Here is a 19,981-nt window from a genome sequence, read left to right on the forward strand (position 1 = left end):
AATGAAAGCTAACATCGCTGCCACTGAAACACTTTGACTGTGTCTCACTGCACTTGTCAATTTTTCAAAAGGTTTAAAAGAAAAACAAAAGACACTTACACATCCAAACAAAGCCAGCGTGATGTGATATCAGAGGACCCATCCGTCCACAGCAGCCATGGGACCTTCCGTTTTTTTTAATTATTGCTTTGCGTCAGCCACCGTCCTTTTTAGTCACATACTTTCTGAGGGGTTGATACCGGGTGAAGGTGGGTCCAGTAGCAGTCGGGTCAGAACTGGAGATTGGGAGTGATGAGAACCTGAAAAAACAACAAGGAAAAACTTCAAACTAATTAGAAATAAATGTTAACAACTTTTTTCAAAAAAAGCTTCTGAGAAAAATTGTCACCTTCTGCTTGACATTTTGGATTCTCTGTTTGTTTTTTCTTTGTTTCTGTCTTTTCCCCAGTTCTGTGCTTTTATTTTGTTATTTGTGTTTCCTGTTTGACCTTAACTCGTGTAAAGGGAGCTGGGGAGGGACACGTGGGGCTTCAGCTAGATGCGAGTGTCTGACACACCTTGTTTGTATCTCCGTAAGCACTTTTCCTGTTCCATGGTGACTTTTATGTTGGCCTAAGCTGTGCCTCCCATTTGTGTGTCGTGCAGCCCCGTTTCAGCTGATCTTTGTGGAGGGGAATAAAAATGTTAAAATTAAGGACATTCACTATTCACTTTTGTTTAGTGGCATAAAAGGACAACTTTTTTTTTTAGAAATTAATATTCACTGAAATGATTCTTACTTGATTTATTTCAACCTCCCATGATGAGTTTTATGTTGGTTTTAGGTGTGCCCCCTACCCTTCATTGTTATTTTTTAACTTTGCGTTTGCTCCACTTGAGCTCCACTTTTTTGGCAGCCTGCAGGAAAAAAAAAATTAAAATTAAGAAACTTCAGCAAAAATGCTTGTTTTAGTTGATTTATTTCCACCTCCCATGGTGAGTTTTACGTGGGCCTAATCTTTGCCTCCAAGCCTTCAGTTATTTTTTGAGCTTGGCATTTTCGTGAATTGTGCCGCCCTGTTTGAGTTGAACTTTCCTTTAGCAGGTTGGAGGGAAACATTTATTTGGTTAATTGAAATTCACCAAAAATGCTTGTTGATGAGTTTATGTATTTATTTTATTGCTGTTGTTTGTGTGAAGGTGAAACGGCAAAGCTAAATGTCAGTTCTATTAGCTACCACTCATTTTTTTAAGACAGCAGTGTCCAAAGTGTGGCTCAGGGGCCATTTGTGGGTCGCAGCTTATTTTTTTATTGGCTGGTGGCATACTCTAAAAATAATAAATATAGGCAATTAAAACAATATGAGGAAAACATCGTAATGTTACGAGAAAAATGTTCATGATATCAAAACGATTTGCTTTGTTATCCACTTTATAACGCAAAGCTGAGATGTAGAATGTTTTTTGTTTTCTTTTAGTGTGTTTCATAACGAGGTGAGCATTCATACATTTCTCTTGGAAAAATACAGGCTCCGTTTCTTACATTCAGGCAATGTTGAAGGAATATTAACAATATATACAGCATATATCGTCCGAGGATAAGAAACTGAACATTCAACAGGATTCAACAGGAGACAAAATCAACTTATTCCACCTGTGAAAAAATATGACAGATTTGAGAATAAAACCTCATCCAAAGTAATGAAAAGTCAACTGACTGCCAGGAAACACACAGCATGTTCACACGCCATTGATGCCTTTGCTTGAAAGTTAAATAGGAAGCCACGCCTCCTTTGTAACACGCCGCCTGGCCCTTTTCCCGCCATCGCCACACATACGCACTATGACACTTTCTTCACGTACTGTCCTGTGAATTTGGGGTGTTGTAAATGTTCGTTGCAGGTCCAATATTATTTTTGAACACTTTTCCTCAGCCAACAGAGGAAAAGGACCATTAGTGCTTTTATGGAGTGAACAGGAAGTTGACATAACCCCCCCCCCCGGTTGCATTGACATTGAGCATGCATTATAAATATACCGTTCTACCACGGAGTGACTCATGAAGGTCAGAGCGCAATCATGTTCTAGCTGCAAAGCTCACATGACCTACGACCTGGCCTGCAAACACAAATCCTGATAGTGCATCTGTCAATCAAAAACGCTGAAAAAGCAGGACATCTGCGGCAGTGTATGAGACGTATCGGTATCACGGTGCCGTATTGCAGTTTGACGGCTGGTGCACAGGTCGCTTCAATGCACGAGGCATCCAGGATGATATCATTTATTGAGCTCAATGATAATGGCGATAAAAAATGCATACGATCTAAGTTATTCATATTCTCAGTGCCTAAAAAAAGTCCTCTGGGAAGCTTGCATCTTTATTTCAGAACGCTGTTCTCCTTTCAGGCCTGCATTTACAGGGAGGCGCACGCGCTCGCACTTCCTCAGCCCACTGTCTAACAGGCCAAACATGCAGGCTCATTAAAGTTTTATGGCGTCACGCTCGCTGATTCGATCATTAATTCATAGAAGAAACAGGCAGGGAAGACCGAGCGTGCCGTGATGAAATAACCATTTGTTTCCTGCAAAGTGGTTCAAATGACTTTTTTGAACACACATTGGGAGCCTTTTGTGGTGCATTGCATCAACCACACCATAAAACTCCAACACTGTCACATATGACTCCCCCCCCACCTGTTGTAAAATACAGCTCATAGTGTGCACATAAAACATGGACAGTCCTCCCTCGTTTATAGCGGCTCATTGTTAGTTCATTGTTAATGAGTCAATTCCCGCAAAGTAGGATTCAATATTAATCAATGAAATATTTCGGACATAGAAAATCTGTTCACAATCTTCTAAATAGGGTTTTAAACATTATTAGAGACCTCTAGACATGAAATAACACCCCTATAGTCACCTTTACACTCCCACTACCCAGTATAGTAGATATCATCAGCGAAAATAAGACATATTAGTCATAAACAAGATAACACAGACTTACGTTACCAGTTTTAGTGTTTTTTTAAACTTCATTTTAAGATGTGTAGCGAAGCCTGCTGGCCGAGTGGTTAGCATGTTGGCCACAAAGTCAGGACATTGGGAAGACCTGGGTTGGATTCTCCCTTGGGCATTTCTGTGTGGAGTTTGCATGTTCTCTGCTTGTTTGTCTATATGTGTCCTGCCATTGGCTGGCCACCAGTCCAAAGTCTTGCCCAAAGTCAGCTGGGATAGGCTCCAGCATACCTAATAAGGATAAGCGACATAGAAAATGGAAGTGGTGGCTGTATACGTACGGCAGGCTTTCCCTTCTTGAAAACCCACACCTTCAAAAGCAACCGTCTGATGTGACAAACGTAGCGATGTAAAATGATTGAACCTGTCACCACAGTTCCTCATGTGTCTTCTTGTGTTGACATTATTGAAAATAAATGTTAGAGTTATGCCTCTGAAAAGCATCCGCATACGATGGACGGTAGAAACTCACAATGACGGAATGTGGCGGGTCTAAGATTAGCTCATGCAGCGTATTCCCAAGGCTGACAGGAAGTGGGCCAAGCTGTGCAATCATCTGACGCCGGTCTAAAAAGTGACACCATAGCTTTTAATGTAGGCCGCGCAATCAGGGGCGGGAAATGAAGGTTATGTCAGCGTGGTTGTGAATGAGGTTATGGCCACTTGATCATTCATGAATGAGGTAACAGCTATGACAGCCAATACTCCTCGCTGTCATGCTAGAATTATCTCGGTGATGCTGAGGACTACCTCACTCTTTGGCTTCACTTGCACAGTCTAATGACGACTATCAGAGTTTCTTGCCGTTACAAAAGGTAATGATGCTCAGTTTTGATTGATGCTGTCAGATTGACAGATTTCATGTAATAATAGTCCAACTGTGGTTGCGCTATAACGCACTGTACAGGTGGTCCTTGGCTCACGAGCACCAACATGAACTCCTAAGTCACTCACAAGGTACACAAAACACATGAAAGAAATACAAACATAAGCCAAAGCACTAGCAACCTGCCCATGCCAGTATTACGACCTCTACACTGCTTGCTCATTCCTGTCGCTTTCAGAAGATCAGCAGTTATGTGCACCTTCATCCCTCGCAATATTGCGTTTTTTAAGAAAATTAACGAACTAATAAATGATCGCTGTTTCGTGGTAGTATCATTAGTCAAAACATGGTGAAATACAAGCGATATTGTAGTACTCTGGTCACTAGGCGGCAGTAATGACACCAAACATTGATGAGGCATTACCTTACCTTACGTTACCTTAACGCTGCATGAAGTCAGCCATGGCATGTCAGACATGATAGACTGAAAGAAAGTTTATCCTCCCATTCTGTGTGGAAGTTTTTGGCTCTTCAGTTTCGAAGAAATCAATTCGAGGCTAACTGGTTAGCGCGCTAGTTTGCTAGCCAGCAGGCGTCTTGAGTCCCTGCAGCATAAGAATTGTGCAATGTGTTGTAAATGACGAATAATAGGTGGCCATAGGGGTGTTATTTCATATCTACAGGGCTCTAATCATGTTAAAACACATATTTAGAAAGTCTTAAACAGCTTTTCTGTGCTCTAACTACCAAAATATTCCAGCTGAGTTTCCTGAGGTTGTTTTGCTGTGGTTGGCTCAACAGTAGCCTGTTTTGTTTTTGCAATAAAGAAATTGTTGAGCGACAACGTCCGGTTAGATCTTATGAAACCATCTTTATCTTTAATGATGGTCCAGACAGTCAAGCGATTGAGACACAGGCGACCAATATTGAGCACAACGTGCTTTCTTCCGCGACGCACCGCACTGCACATAATTCTTGAGCGAGTCTCATGTTTAGATCAAAATGAACCACAAAACGGCATAAGCTGTAAAAACTAGCCATTTTCAGCAAAATAAAGCAGCCAAAGTATTCAAAAACCTCTTTAAGCACTGTGTTTTTGTGAGACAGAGATGCAAGCACTTGGTTCAAAGTTGACCTCCAGGAACAATCTCCTTCGCTGCCTTGCAGGCTCACCTTGGGGGGCCAACACCTCCACCCTTCACACAGGGGCCCTCTAAATGACATCCTAAGAATCATCACGGGATGCCTGCGTCCAACACCCACGCAGATTCTGCCTGTCCTCGCCGGGAACGTCCAAACTGGTGAACGAGGCCCTGAGCGTCACCTTTTGTCCACTCACGATGGTGTATGGTTTAAATCTGCATATTCATTTCACACCAAACTGAAGGGGAAAGTTTAATAATCCCGACAAAGCAGTATCTGAAGTACAAAAACGCATGCAACCAATGATAAAGCCTTACTTTAGGGCCAATCCCCACTCACACTGACAGGTTTTCACCGCTGCGCCGTGCGGGGATGGGACACCAATTTAAATGAAATATTCAAGATGAAACACTCTTAATGTACAAAATGATCATCAGACTTACTTATTTGCTCATATGAATCACAGAGAAATTAACAACTTTCTGCTCCCTTCTTCTTCGCCGTGAGGCGTTCAGGCGCACTCGTAATTGGTAAGCATGAATTGTGTTTCATTTTTATTCACGTACCCCCATTGCAATTTGCGTACCCCACTTTGGGAACCTAGGCAATACAAGTATCCTCTGAGTAACATAGTTTGTTGGTAAGTGTCGCCCGTGCGAGCCCCTGCAAAGATGTTGCGCTGGCTGGCGGCCATGTTTGTCATCCAATCTTGCTCCAATTTGACACACGTGTTGTCCGTCTCCTCAGGTGTGCACATTTGATGGTTCAACTAAGCAAACCGCCTTGAGGTTTGTGCAAGCATGAATCCAGTCCTAGCTCTCCTGCTGCAAAGCACAATGGCAAACATAATGCTGTCACTTTGTTGTTGGAATGACAAAATGACATTAAAGCAACACCCTGTCATCACCTCATCATCGACCAGGTCATGCTTGGGTTCCCACCACGTTGTTTAGAAGGCAGGCTGCAGGCCCCACTAGTGTGCACGCTGTACTACAACTACACTGTACACACCCCACCCCCAAAACCTTCCCCCCTCCTTTGCAGTCCTGTCTAGACCGGTGCACGTCTGACACACACGCAGTAAACGCCCCCTCACATGAAACTGATGTTTTATTTACAGCATAACACCACGGCTGCACAGGTAGTCCCTCCCGGGGTTGCATTGTTGATGCTTTTGATTTGCTCCACTAACCTATTTCCGGCACGGCATCTTCACCATCATCATCACCGCCGTCTGAAGGAATGGCAGCGTGGATGACAACATCCGTCGCGACGCCTTCACACTACTGGGTTCCTACTTGTTAGCGATGCAATGTGGCGGTCCGGTCCGGTCCGGTAGCAAGAGAGGACAGAGCTAAACATCTTACGAGGGGAAGGGGGGAGGGGGGACAGCCGCTTGTTTTTCAGGGATGTGCGCATCTTACCGTGCATCACCTCGCCTCTGTCGGCACAGCAGCCGATGATGATGCTGGTTCTGCTTCCGGATGCTACGTGGCTATGATCCTGTGGAAAAGAAAGAGCTTGAAAACGCGGCCAAGGGATGACATTAGCTGCGGTTTCGTGTGAGGATGCGCCCGCTGCCTGCGCTGAACCGCGTTATGGCAGCCTCAGTGGAGCCTGCAGACCCCCACCCACCGCCCCATACCCATCTTCTTACACCACCTCCCGGCTGCAGGAGGACTCACTAGCCTCCTGCATTCCTATATCACGCTTGTTTTGGACTATTTTATATCATTTTTACATGGACGTGAGTCTTAGTGGTGTAAATGAAAAGGTGCAGAAGAGTTTGGGCATGGACATAGTGCTTCATCACCACAATGCATTTGAAGCAAAACAACATGTGATTACAGTGTAGACGCTCAGCTTTCATTTAGAGGTTAGACAAAATGATTGCATCAGCACGTGATCAGGAATGACGGCAATTTTAATGCAAAGTAGCTCCAGCTTTCAAGCTCCTATCGGCCTGATTTATGGCTGAATGAATGGCTATAAAATGGCTGTAATTCCTTCAACAGGAAGGAATCATAATGTGAAAGCTCGCATGCTGATTATTTGTCTTTCAAATTCATTGTGGCGCGCGTATAAAAGGCAAAATCATTCAGAAAAACTGTCACTTGAGGTTAAAAATGGATGAAAAACAAGCAAACACAAAAACATCTCCATCAAATTGTTATGGTACATGACAAGACTAATGAATTCTTCCATCCATCCTTTTTCTTTGCCGCTTATCCTCATTAGGGTCGCAGGGGTATGCTGGAGCCTATCCCAAGCGACATTGGGTGAGAGGCGGGGTACACCCTGCACTGGTGGCCAGCCAATGGCAGGGCACATATAGACAACCAATCCTTCACGCTCACATTCATACCTATGGACAATTTAGAGTCTCCAATGAAGCTAGCATGCATGTTTTGGAATGTGGAAGATAACCGGAGTACCCGGAGAAAACCCACACACACACGGGGAGAACATGCAAACCCCACAGACAGATGCCCAAGCGGAGATTCGAACCCAGGCTCCCGACTCCCGGCTGTGTGGCCAACATGCTAACCGCTCGGCCACCGTGCGGCCTCATAACTTCTCCAGCATTTGCAATAATACAGTAATACTGTACGGTACGGTAGTGCTGCAGTGTATGCGTGTAATATCACACTGCTCCATCTCGTCTTTTAAGGGCTTTAAATCAGGGGCTGGCGTACCTTTTGACTCGCAAGTTGCATTGAGTTCACAAAATTGACTTATTTGATCTGTAAAAGTGTCTGCTTTGTGGGATTGTGTCCCTTTTTTGAAAAGCACTTGAAACATCAGACCACATCAAATCACAAAATAAAATTTTCCAGGTTGTTTTACTGAATAAAACACCTGGAATGTACATGAATAAAGGAAAGGTGTGGCATCCAGTACAAGAGGAACTATGAAGGATAAAACATTGGCTATTAAAGAGTATGTGAACGTCCCTCCTTGTTGACCTCCCAGACAGTGCAGTGGGTAGGTTCAAGTTGTGTGTCACACATTTGTTGACTTGTGTTTGTGTAGCTGAGGTAGTTGTCTGGATCGCTGCTGCGTGTGAAAAGCTACTTAAACCATCAAAAGGTTGTCTCAGATTGACCGACTCTGACTACTTGCAAGTCATGTTGCCAGCTTGTATGTTAAAAGTGTAAATTAAAATACTTTGGAAACAACTGGCGGGCCAGATTCAAACGCTTGGCGGGCCGGATGTGGCCCCCGGGTCGCAGTCTGCCTGGGCAAACAGAGCACCACCATAATGAAACATGCCGCATGGAATACATTCAACATACAAGCACTCAACAAGCACAGGCATCTTCAAGTCAGGCAAAAAAAGAAAAAGGTGAGCTCTGGTGGGAAAACATGCGAGCAGCAAAATAAAAGCTGTCAACGTGCAAGCCTGACGGGACGCCGTGGAGTAGCATCAAGATTAAATACATGCTTTTGTTTATTGCACGGAAAGAGAGTATCGACTCTTACTCCACAATCTTCTGTGTCTTATATTGATTTTGCCCCACACATGAAAACAAACCCCTCAGCAGTAGTGGCCATCTTGTTGTTGGTTTTTTTTTGCTGACGTCTCCTGCAAGCACGTCAATGAGGCGATGTTATCTTCGATTAGAGCAATAAAGCGGTGACCAGAAGTTACCATCAAGAGGTGGAGCAAAATGTTTACACACATTAATGTCCCCATAAGGTTTCTGTGTCTCCCAAAATATCTGAACACTGAACACTTCTATCACCTACAAGTGATGCTATCAGAGTTATGCTAACAGTTACATTGACGCCAGATGCGCCTTTGTTACGTATTTACACATCGTGTACAAATACTTTTGCAAATCAAGCCTGTTCCTAGTAATACCTGGGTGTATTGCCAGCAGGTACAGAATGTTTACAGAACATTACCCAATTTGTGTTGTGCGGAACTTGTAGAGTTATGCAATACAGAGTACGTGCCAGCAGAGGGAAGCGTCGCTCTTTAAACATAAATACTAGTCCTCTACTGTTCAGGATTGTTTGTTGTGTCTGCACCACAGTGATCAACATCATTTACCTCCTCTCATAATTTAATTAATCTTAGCCCCAGACAACATGGGACATTAATTTGATTAGCGCCAATTGATTAGCCTGCATGCTTAATTAACTTTTGCAAGATTAATGTGGATCGTACGGCTTGAAACTCAAATGATCTGCAATGTCATTGCTTGATTGATTTGGACCTCATTTGGAATTTGAAAGAGCAACATCAAAAATAACAAATTCGGCCTCAACAGCAAAGTCATAGACTGATTACATGTGAAACAAGTTCAATAAAGAGCAAGAAGAAGCAAATATTTAAGACACACTTCAACAGAAATCACATCCTCTAAATATGTAACAATACCATTTTTTTTAAATGAATTTAAAAAACTTTTAATCTAATCTAATCAAATTTTAATTAAATGGCATTTAAAATCAAACAATTTAAAAGCATTTTCAGGAAAAACAAAACAAAACAACAATTACAAAACCAATGAATGTTTGTCGAGTGGTTCATGTTTCCTCGTAGCAACTAACAGATATCGAAACAATCTGTTCCAGGGTCAAACTGTCCCAATCGTAAAATTCACGTAACTGTACAGGCTTTAAGGACAGTGCAAAGGAAGTCTGAAGGAAGACTTCAAGGACCAGACTTTTAACATTCTTCATTGTCTTAGTCAAGTGTAAAAATAATCCAATGCTATAATAAAACTGTATGCTCACATTCAATCATGACAAACGATGTACTCACCGTTATTGATGCTAGATTCTGGAGTAAAAGCATTACAAATAATTGTTTTCCAGTACCGTAATCTATACATCCACCCATCCATTTTCCAGGTCCGGGTCAAGGGGGCAGCAGTCTCTGTAGGGAAGTCCAGGCTCTCTGGTCTCCAGCCACCACTTTGCCTTCCAGCTCAGCTCAGCCTCCTATTCACCACGATGGTCCGGTACAGAGATAGCGTTACTGCAGATGCTGCGTTGATGCGCCTGTGGATCTCAAGCTCCAGCCTTCCCTCACTCGTGAACAAGACCTTGAGATACTTGAACTCCTTCACCCGGGGCAAGACTTCACTCCCAACCCGAAGGGTGAAATCCACCCTTTTCCGACTGAGAACCATGGCCTCGGATTTGGAGGTGCTGAGTCTCATCCCAGAAGCTTCACACTCGCTCCACAGTAAACGCTGAAGATCACAGCCTGATGAGGCCATCAGGACCACATCGTCTGCAAACAGCAGAGACCAGATCCTAAGTCCCCCAAAATGGACCCCCTCAGCACCTAGAAATTTTGCCCATAAAAGTTATGAACAGAATCTGTCACAGAGGGCAGCCATGGCGGAGGCCAACACTGACAAGGAAAAGGCTGGACTTACTGCTGGCCATGCCAACCAGGCTCCTGCTCCGGTTGTACCAGGACCAAATGGCACGCAGGCATGCTACCAATCCCTACACCCGCAGCACCCCCCACAGGATACGGTCAAAGGCCTTTTGCAAGACCACAAAGCACATGTAGACTGGTTGGGCAAACTGCCATGAACCCTCTAGTACCCTTGCAAGGGTGTAGAGCTGGTCCAGTGTTCCTCGAGCGGGACGAAAACCGCACTGCACCTCCTGTTGCTGAGGTTCTCTCCAGCACCCTGGAATAGGCTTTCCCAGGGAGGCTGAGGAGTATGATCCTCCCATAGTTGGAACTTACCGTCCGGTCACCCTTCTTGAAAAGGGCGACCACCAGAGGTACTGTTCCCGACTTCCACGCAATGTTGACGATACATGTGATTCCAAATGTTTCAATGCTGTTACCGTTACAAACAGTGAAATGTGACACATTATTATGCACTCATGTCGATATCAATAACCTGGATCTGGTCACTTCAGGTGCCCTTGTGCACTACTACACAGGAAGCTAAATAGCTAGTCAACAGGAGTTGTGGTTGCTCACTCTTGTTTTGGTAGAGAATTGCAAGCCATGAGCGTTGGCTAATCTTGTCTTTTGGTCACCACCCAAAGCTCATGACCATAAGTGAGGGTAGGAACCTACTGTAGGTCGACTGCTAAATTGAGAGCTTTGCCTTTCGGCTGAGCTCCCTCTTCACCAAGAGTCTTCATCACTGTAGACTCCGCAACAATCCGCCTTTCACTTGGGGCAGGCTTTCATCCCAGACCCATAGGTAGCACCCCAGCCATCAACGCCCTGGGTGTGCCTAGAAATTCCGTCTATAAACATTCTGAACAGAATCAGTGGAGCCCAACCCTCATTGGAAACGAGTCAGACCAAGTGCTGGCATCGGTCATACAAGGACCGAACCGCTCGAATTAGGTGGCCCGATACCCCATACTCCCGGAGTACCCCCCCAGGATTCCTCAAGGGACACGGTCAAATGCTTTCTCCAAGTTTACAAAAAACATGTAGACTGCTGGTCCACAGCTTCACAATCAGGAAAAACCACACTGCTCCTCCTGAATCCGAGGTTCCCTCCGCACCAGAATGGCTTTCCCTGGTAACTAACCCCGCTTATGAAGGAGTCATTCTGATACTAATTCATTTACTTTTTTAAAGTAATTTTGCCAACGCCGGCGATGCTTGGTGCGCACACTGACGGTGCTCTATGGTGTCCTTGGTGTCCTATAGTGTCTTGGTGTCCTTGTAAAGCTCAAAAAACACACAATTCTACAACCTTCCCAACACTGGAAGTCCAGTGTAATCCAAATGAAATATTTTCATCCTTGTGGCATTCGACTGCAGGACGATAACCAAAAAAAAAAATCTTCTCTACCAGCGTGACCTTCACCACTTTGTAGTTGAACATAGAAATCATACGTTCCTTTTCTGAAGGACTGCACAAACCAGAGCGGGAGAGCAAATGCGTGCATGATTGACATGCGGCCTGCAGCAGCTTGGCACTGGCAGGTGTATTGTCCTCAAATAGGCCAGCGTGACAAGTTGTTCACTGGTGGCTGTAGGCGGCGGCATAAATTTGTCTTTGTGTCCCGTCTGCTGGCTTCTCAGGCCAGGCCACGGAGAAGAGAGGCCGCCGTAAGCTTTACGACAAAATGCTTCATCCCCCATTAACCTTCACAGAGTGGGTATCAGGAGGGGATTTCGTGCAGAATAAAGCAGCGGTGCGCGAGGAGGCTCTGTCCTTCATTTCTCCTCTTTCAGTGGGTCATCCCTTAGCTGGGCTCAGACACACAGCGCTGATAAGAAAATGATTGAGTATCACTGGCGCTTGGTCACAAACCAATTCATGATCCCCGTTGCTCCTGTGCAGAACACAAATAACGTCTGAAGTTATTTATTTCTTTAGATCTATGTAATCGGGAAGTTTGAACAGCTTTTTGATTGTGCTTCACGCAAGTCTACTAAGCAGAGCTGGAATCCATTTCCAGGTGGCACGCGGATTATATTCACAATGGCACTGGCACACCTGGCCATTCATGCAAGTCAGAATGGAATAAAATGTAAAGTTGTGAAGCTATGGCAGCTCCCATTCTTCTAGAAAGCCTTTCTACAAGATCTTAGAAAGTGTGTCTATGGGAATTATTGTCCATTCATCCAGAAGAAGAGGAGGTCAGAGCTTCAGACCCATCCAAGCATGCATTTATGAACCTTGTGCACTTTGGCACTGTTGCTGCATGAGAAAAAGGTTTGGAAGCATGGGATTGTCCATCAACCCCTCCAGCCATCCACTTTCTATACTGTTTGGGTCACGGGTAAGCTTGAGCCTATCCCAGCTGACTTGAGCGGGGCGGGGGGAGGGTTCGCCAGACAATCACAGGGCACATATAAACAACCAACCATTCTCAGTCAATGCCACACCTATGGACAATTGACAATTAGCCTATTATGCATATTTTTGGGATGTGGGAGGAAGTTGGTGTGTCCTGAGAAAACCCACGCATGCGTGGGAAGAACGTGCAACCGCCACACAGATGTTCTAAAGAGAGATTAAAACCCTCCATCTACTGACTGTGGGGCAGGCATGCTCACTGATATTGTCAACAACAACAAAAAAACGTCCCAATACTTTTGAACACGCAGTGAGATCAAAACTGAGAATTCACATGAACTCCCATTTGGAAAAAAGCACATTCCAGGAACAGGCACGGCATTCTACTGCTAGATCAATTATCTGGAAAACGATGAACTGAAAAGGATCAATTAGCAAATAACTGTTGTTTTTATGTTAAACTGCACAGGCAGCAGAGCCTGAGGCGTAACACGACTAAAATAAAAATTAATTCCAGCATACGAATTCTTGTTAAAAACAAAAATATGACCATGTCAACTAAGGCTGTCAAAATAACGCCTTAGCAGCGGTGAGGACATTATTTAATGAATTATGTTACATTTTATTTATGTTTTGTGTATTTCTATCTATTTGTATTCTGTATTTTTAACATAATTAAGACGTGCGCATGATGGCATGGTACACCTCTCTGTTACGATGACAGCCGGAGGCACAGTGTAGCGTCCCCACACAGTTTGATCACATGATTCTGTCATGAACACAATTCCAACACCATGTGTGTACACAACTTGCAAAGACGGCTTTCCGTCCATCCTCTGTGAAATATTTCCTCATTCGCACCAAACTTGCACGAGGTGCATTCATGAACACCACAAATCACAACAATATCTTTAATATGCGGCGAAAATAAACAGGGGTAACTAAATAGCACTAAATAAAGAGAAAGACAAAGAAAAACAATAAGTGGACATTTTTATCACTCACCTGGTAACTCTTCATGCGGAAGTATGATTGTGTCATCGGAAATCCCAGAAAATACACTCAGAACGTGAATGCTACTTAAATTACATGGGGTATTTGAACACAACGCCTCACTGCACAAGTGTGATTCGAAAGATGGTGCGGCATGGAGTTTTGCTGGCAGCGACCTCGCGATGCAGAGACGGGACCCAAGTGCAGGTAAAAGTCATTTCATGACAAAAGATTGCAGGACAAACGGCCAGGGCTGGAATAAATAATCAGCACACGAATTAGCGGCAGGTGCGTGTAGACGGGAAAGTAAAAGCAGCAGAAACGCAGGGATTCTTACAAAATAAGAGCGTGAACCCAAGCTAATGCACAACAGTGAAAACGAACGGGCTGGCAGAAGGGCGCGTGTGACAGTTCTGCTACTGTAAAAGAGAGCAGTGGGCATATTTCAGACATGGGGATTAATAATGTTTAAACTGTGATTAATATGATTACAATTTCTAATCATTTGACAACATGTCAACAGGCAGCCCAAAGTGAAAGGCATACAGTATATATTGAGGCGCTAACATTTCCAGCCTGGGGAACCTCACTCCATTCACAGCCCACTAGTTGGCGTGGCGAGTATGTACGATACTGCTGCATTTACAACAAACAGTAAACAGAGAGAGTGAAGTTTCCACAGCCCGTTTCGGCAGAAAACGAGTTTGTAATTGACAGCACCCTCTAGTGGTGATAGCAGCCATCTTGAAATGGCAACTACACATACTGAAGTGCTACAATATGTACAATATGCCGCTAACAATGATTGACTGATTTTGATTGCATCACGCCCGTCACGATCACGTACAGAATACAAACAGGTTGATTCGGTCGGCTGTGGGATCCCCCCCCCCATGGGATCGGCTCGTCAGTCGACCTGCCGTCTGATCGGGTCTGTCCATTAAAGTCGAGCAGTGTCCATTAGGCGCGGTAATCCTCCTCACCCGGTGCAACGCACGCGACCTTGAGGTGGGAACTGCACTCGGTCTGTAAACAGCTCCACAGCTCTCACTCCGGCATAATAAATGTCAACGCCACTTTGGTGCGTGCGGGGGGTGGGGAGGGGGAGAAAAAAAAGTTTTGTCGTCTTGACTCGGGATGTCATCACCACACGGTGACTTTGCTCACTGTCTCTCACACAGCAGGCAATCATTTCTATCTGGACGCTTAATTGAGCTGGATGTGCGTTAATGATTTCACTGAGTCAGGATCATCAAGATTCAGACGGGCACCTGTTCTTTTGTGTGTCTGTAGACGCCTGGCAGCAAAAGAACGATTAGCGGCCCCATTTGTTCGCTACAGACAGTTGTGACCTTTCTGATTGGCACATCCTGTTACGGATATGACAGCTTTTCTTTCCTCTAAATCGAGAAGGGATCTGTCGTTGAATATGCGCATACATTGCATGCTGGAGCAACATATTGCACGCTAGTTGTGCATTTGGACACTGATGTTGACTGTTAATGGTGCCACTGCGGCAAATTATTAGCAGACAGCAGATGCTTCAAGCCAACGTGGTGATTAATGAGCACTAAAACTTACGCAATGGGAAGACTTTTTGCACAAACAGACGTGCGGTCAGCGTGATGCAGATAAAATGAACAATGAGAGCGCTGTGTCATATTAAGTGCATCTAATAAATATTTAACACTCTTAAGTTACGCATTCAAATGAATAATGCACTTAAAAGGTCCCATATTACTCTTTTGCAGAAATTGCATCATTAATGATGGCTGTTTGGTGACTGTGGTCTATTATTTGTCAAAACATATTGAAATACAAGTGATATGTTGTTTAGAGTCTCCAGTTCATCTAACTTGCATGTTTTTGGAATATGGGACAAAACCGGAGTAAACCCACGCACCCACGGGGAGAACATGCCAACTCCACACAGAGATGCCCAACGGAGAGTCGAACCCAGCTCTTCCCGCCCTCCTGACTGTGTGGCCAACATGCTAACCACTTGGCCACCATGCGGTCCCACAGCAGCTCAGTGTTTTTTCATTTTCTGTCATGGCCCCCCAGGGGACAGAAATTCTGTTGTGAACCCGATAACATCTCTTTATTCATCTGTACTGTACAGACTGAACTCGAAAGTGAAACCAGCAAAATGCAACAAAACGGAGAGCAGTGAAGAGTGCGAGAGTATTCAAGAGTCAAATTGCACGTTGAGTACGCTAAATGTGTACATTTAACAGTTCCTCGACAGTTTGACAGTTTTTCAACCTTTTTCAATCGTCTTACAGCTCCAACTGGTGAAGAACCCGTGCAACAGATGCGTGTCCAGTCCATCCCATCTTAACTCCTTCAGAATGGTTGTCGGCGTCTTGGTGGCCTCCCTCACCAGTCTCCTTCTTGCCTGATCAGTCAGTGTGCAACAATGGGCAGCTCGAGGCAGATTTAGAAAAATGCAGTAGCCATTATTTTTTAATAATGGATTTAACTGAACTCTTGTGTGATGCCCAGTGAGTTGCAAATCTTCTTGCAGCCATCTCCTCTCCTAAACTTTTCAATTACCCTTTCTCTGAGTTGCTTGGAGTGTTCCTTTGTCTTCGTGTTGCAATTGTAGCAGGAATACTAATGAATCAGAAACTGGACCTCCCAGACACGCATTAACTGTACTCAGGCGATGTTCATTGTTCATTTCACTAACTGTTTGTGACTGCAGGCATCAAGCAGCTGGATCTCTGCTGAATTAGGTCTGTCACTTTAAAAGGGGTGAGTATTAGTGTCAGTTATTTTACATAATATATCTTTTTAATTAGTTGACAGCAGTTTGTAAAAGTCTGTTATTTTGTGTTAAATTCTTGTCAAAAAAGACAAATAAATACCATTTTGCAAGGCGTCATATGTGAGCTACAGCAACATCAAGCTAGGTTAGCCTACTTGCTGAAGAAAAACAAGATGACCAAACTTACAGTTCCCACATCAACAGCTGACTGACAGATAGCTGGCAGAGCTGAAGGCTTCATTTTAGGATGTGGAGCAAAGCCTGTCTGTTGTCCTCCATGAGAGTTCTGGGACATATATTACTCTTATAACAAAAAACCAAGTGATCTTTGATAGCTAAGTGCTACAATATATGGTTATGTTGTGTATATGCAAGGATCTCTTTGTCTTTGTAGCGAACACAGTTAGGAGTTAAGTGATGCATTCATGTAAATGCAACAAATCAGGCTGAGACTGTGCAAGTGTTTCTTTCTGGTCTCTGGGAATGCTTGTAAATAACTACAGCAGACCATAAAGTCAATTTTCCTTCAGGGACGAACAATGAAGAATAGCTGTTCTTGTAGAAGTGACTGGACTGGCATTATTTCTCTATTTCACACTAAGGACCCCATTGATTTTGAATGACATACAACCCAAAATGTTAGAAGTAGCTGGGGGCCACATATCATCTGATGTCCTCAGAGCTTTTGTCAACACTCCGTCTTTATCTCACTCCTCTCTGACACCCAAGTACAGATACACATCATTGTGTTGTATGGAGCAGCTGACAACTACAATTTAAAAGATATTGAAAGGGCCTTGATGAAATGTGATCCCGCTTTTTTTTTTGTCCACCACAAAAGGGAGGAATTCAATTTTGAGTCAGCCATAGAGAAGGATTCATCTTTTGACTAACACAGGGACAGAAGGCACTTTTGTTGTTGGCAGCACTGTATGAAGTGCCCTGCCTGGGTCCATCAGCTTCTGCAGCGTCACTGCCTCTCTGCTGCCCACACAGAAACTCATCAACTAATCCAGGGATGCTCCCCGCGCCCACACGATACAACATTTCTTTTGCATCACTTCCTCTGCTTAAGCCGAAGTCTTCAACAGGTCCAAACCTGGCCGCTATTAATGATGACCAGAGGCACAAGTACCATCTGTAATACGTCTGCTCCTCACTTCAGGCAGATGGATAAAAATCTGCTGTCACTCTGGTGGGGGCAACATCTGTCCACATTAATGTGCTGCGGCCGTGCAACTTACCTCCACCGTGCTCCCGTTCGAGTCGTGTGGCCGTCCACGGCGGTACAAAACGAGACTGGGAAGTGGAAAAGGTACAGCGTAGGGTGAGGTATCATTTACATACTGTTTTATCTGATCCGATACCGGTGCCAAATGAGTGCTTTTGAAACCGGGATTAAAAGACGCCCAAACTGGTACTTAAATAAAAGGAAAGCATACGCATTTTGTCCAAAAGCAATCCCTATCTATTTTTAGGAAATTCTGTAACATGCAAGTGGAACAGAAGAGTAATTTAAATGCTTCAATAATATCAATTAAAAAAGAACAGCATCGCAGGCCTCAACAAACAAAGTGCTTGCAACAATTTGCATAATCAAATACCTCTTCCAGTATCAACTACTGCTCTGGAATTACAAGATTAAAAGTGGCCACCAACTGACTGATCTTTCAAGGCACACAGAACATTGTGTTCTATGCTTGTATAAACATGGAACCCACCAAAAGAAACATTCGACTCCTGTCTTTCATCAGAAAAGAAAAGTTTGTTTCTACCTTTTTGCATTCTTTAGTAATCAGCAGTGGAACATAGGTAAGTTTCAGGGAAATATCAGCTCCCAACTATAAACTGGAGAAAACAAGCTTTATGTGAAAAGATACATTTCAAGCATAACTTTTACTTTGACACAAATATCTTTTGCTTTTGGGACAGTTCAAATATCTAAGCAACTATACCAACATAATCAACACACAAAGAGGGGTTGTTTTACACCAAAATAAAAATGTATTTACAAATACAACACCATGAACTACAGTATTTACTGGTTTCACATTTGTGTGTGCGTGTGCATGCGTTAAAATTTCCCTACAATGCGTAACCCTCTGCACGCTACACTCCTCCATTCTCTTCCACTTCCTCCTTGCTGCCGAGTGTGTTTTTACATGCAAAAGATCCATGCCGAGCGCTTATCAAATGCACTTCTGCCACCTTGTGGCCGTTTTTATGGCTTAAAACTGCTTGAAAAGTGACTTCTTTTAGTCTACGGTTGTTGCTTTTTTTGCCTCTCGCATCTTTGGGAGCGAGCATTTTTACAGCTTAAAACTGCTCTAAAAGTGACAAAAAAGTGGAAAAACCGTAAAAGACGTACAAATACGTCTTTGGGATGGGGCGTTCAGGTTTATAGAAACATATAAATACGTCTTCGGTATTGAATGAGTTAAGACGGTTGAAAGTGATCAGTGTGACTACAGCAAAGCATGCTGGGAAACGCATAAGGCAAACTCTTCGGGGTTACACACCCTGCGGCTGTTTCTGTGTTGATATCAAATATTTCAGAGGATGACGAGAAGCTGGTCGATCAACAGTCACTAACGAACAAGCACGCCAAAACACCCCCTCATTACTACCGTTTACGTGGACACTGGTGCCATGATGGTGGGAGTTTCTGTACGCATCCCCAGTAGTGGGGGTGGAGATGTTTCCTTCCCTGTAATCGGCTCTCTTAGCAATTAGGACGTGGGGACTGTCCTCGAGCAAAGCCAAAGAGGAACGTAATCACCTCATCCATCAGCCAACTTGTCACTGAATGGCCCGAAACCCATTAGTAGACGTGCAGCCTGGCCAGATGAAGACATGGCAGAGATGCCTGCATACACAGGCCATATATTTCCTCAACAACTGTTGCTCGGGAGCATCAGCTTGAATTATACCCGCTGGATTGCTGGTGACTTTGGTGCATGGACGGAACAGCGCAAGACAAACGTTTGATGCCCCATAACTGCAACATCTGACATTATCTGCTCGGGGATGAAAGAGTTTGGACGGTGACACATGCAGGTTTGTTGTTTGTGCAGCATCACTTGGACCGCCTGCATGAATGAAATATGTCAGGAGAAGGCTAGTGTGTGTGTGTGTGTGTGTGTGTGTGTGTGTGTGTAGTACAACACACTGGCCATGTTGCACTGCCTTTCATTTGAAACACATTCCACTCAGCCAACGAGATGTTTTGCACGGATAAACATCCCAGCTCGCCACAGTACCTTCATCAGGAGTTTTCCAAGGGTCGGTCTTTTGGCTTTTTTCTCCCTCAAATTGAACCTGAAAAAAACTGATGTGAGCCATCCTGTTATTGCGTTATGTATAAATCATGAGAGAAGCAAATGTGTGCATCCACAGAGCAAACCAACAAGGTCAATCTTAGAGTTGGAGATAATGGAGGACACAGTGCAAATGTATTTCCTGACCCAGTTTAAATCGCTTGCCTCTTGCTACCTCTGATTCTGA

The 19,981-nt window shown here is 44.0% G+C and overlaps 1 protein-coding gene across 5 annotated transcripts in view; it reads right to left on the reverse strand.

The window, feature by feature from the left end:
• LOC129193937 (receptor-type tyrosine-protein phosphatase epsilon-like) overlaps nt 1-6,581 on the reverse strand; it is a 32,405-nt gene extending 25,824 nt beyond the window's left edge. For 2 of the 5 annotated variants that reach the window (XR_008573654.1, XM_054798749.1), the window contains exons 1-3: nt 6,388-6,581; nt 6,156-6,257; nt 100-299 (exon numbers count right to left, since the gene is read on the reverse strand). The gene's annotated coding sequence lies outside the window, so the exon portion shown is untranslated. Of the gene's footprint in view, nt 1-99; nt 300-4,249; nt 4,465-6,155; nt 6,261-6,387 lie in introns of those variants that run through there. The other 3 variants (XM_054798751.1, XM_054798750.1, XM_054798752.1) reach the window with 3 other exon arrangements.
• Between the last annotated feature and the right edge of the window lie 13,400 nt (nt 6,582-19,981).

This window comes from Dunckerocampus dactyliophorus, chromosome 14 (assembly GCF_027744805.1).
Source record: "Dunckerocampus dactyliophorus isolate RoL2022-P2 chromosome 14, RoL_Ddac_1.1, whole genome shotgun sequence".
NCBI lineage: Eukaryota > Metazoa > Chordata > Actinopteri > Syngnathiformes > Syngnathidae > Dunckerocampus > Dunckerocampus dactyliophorus.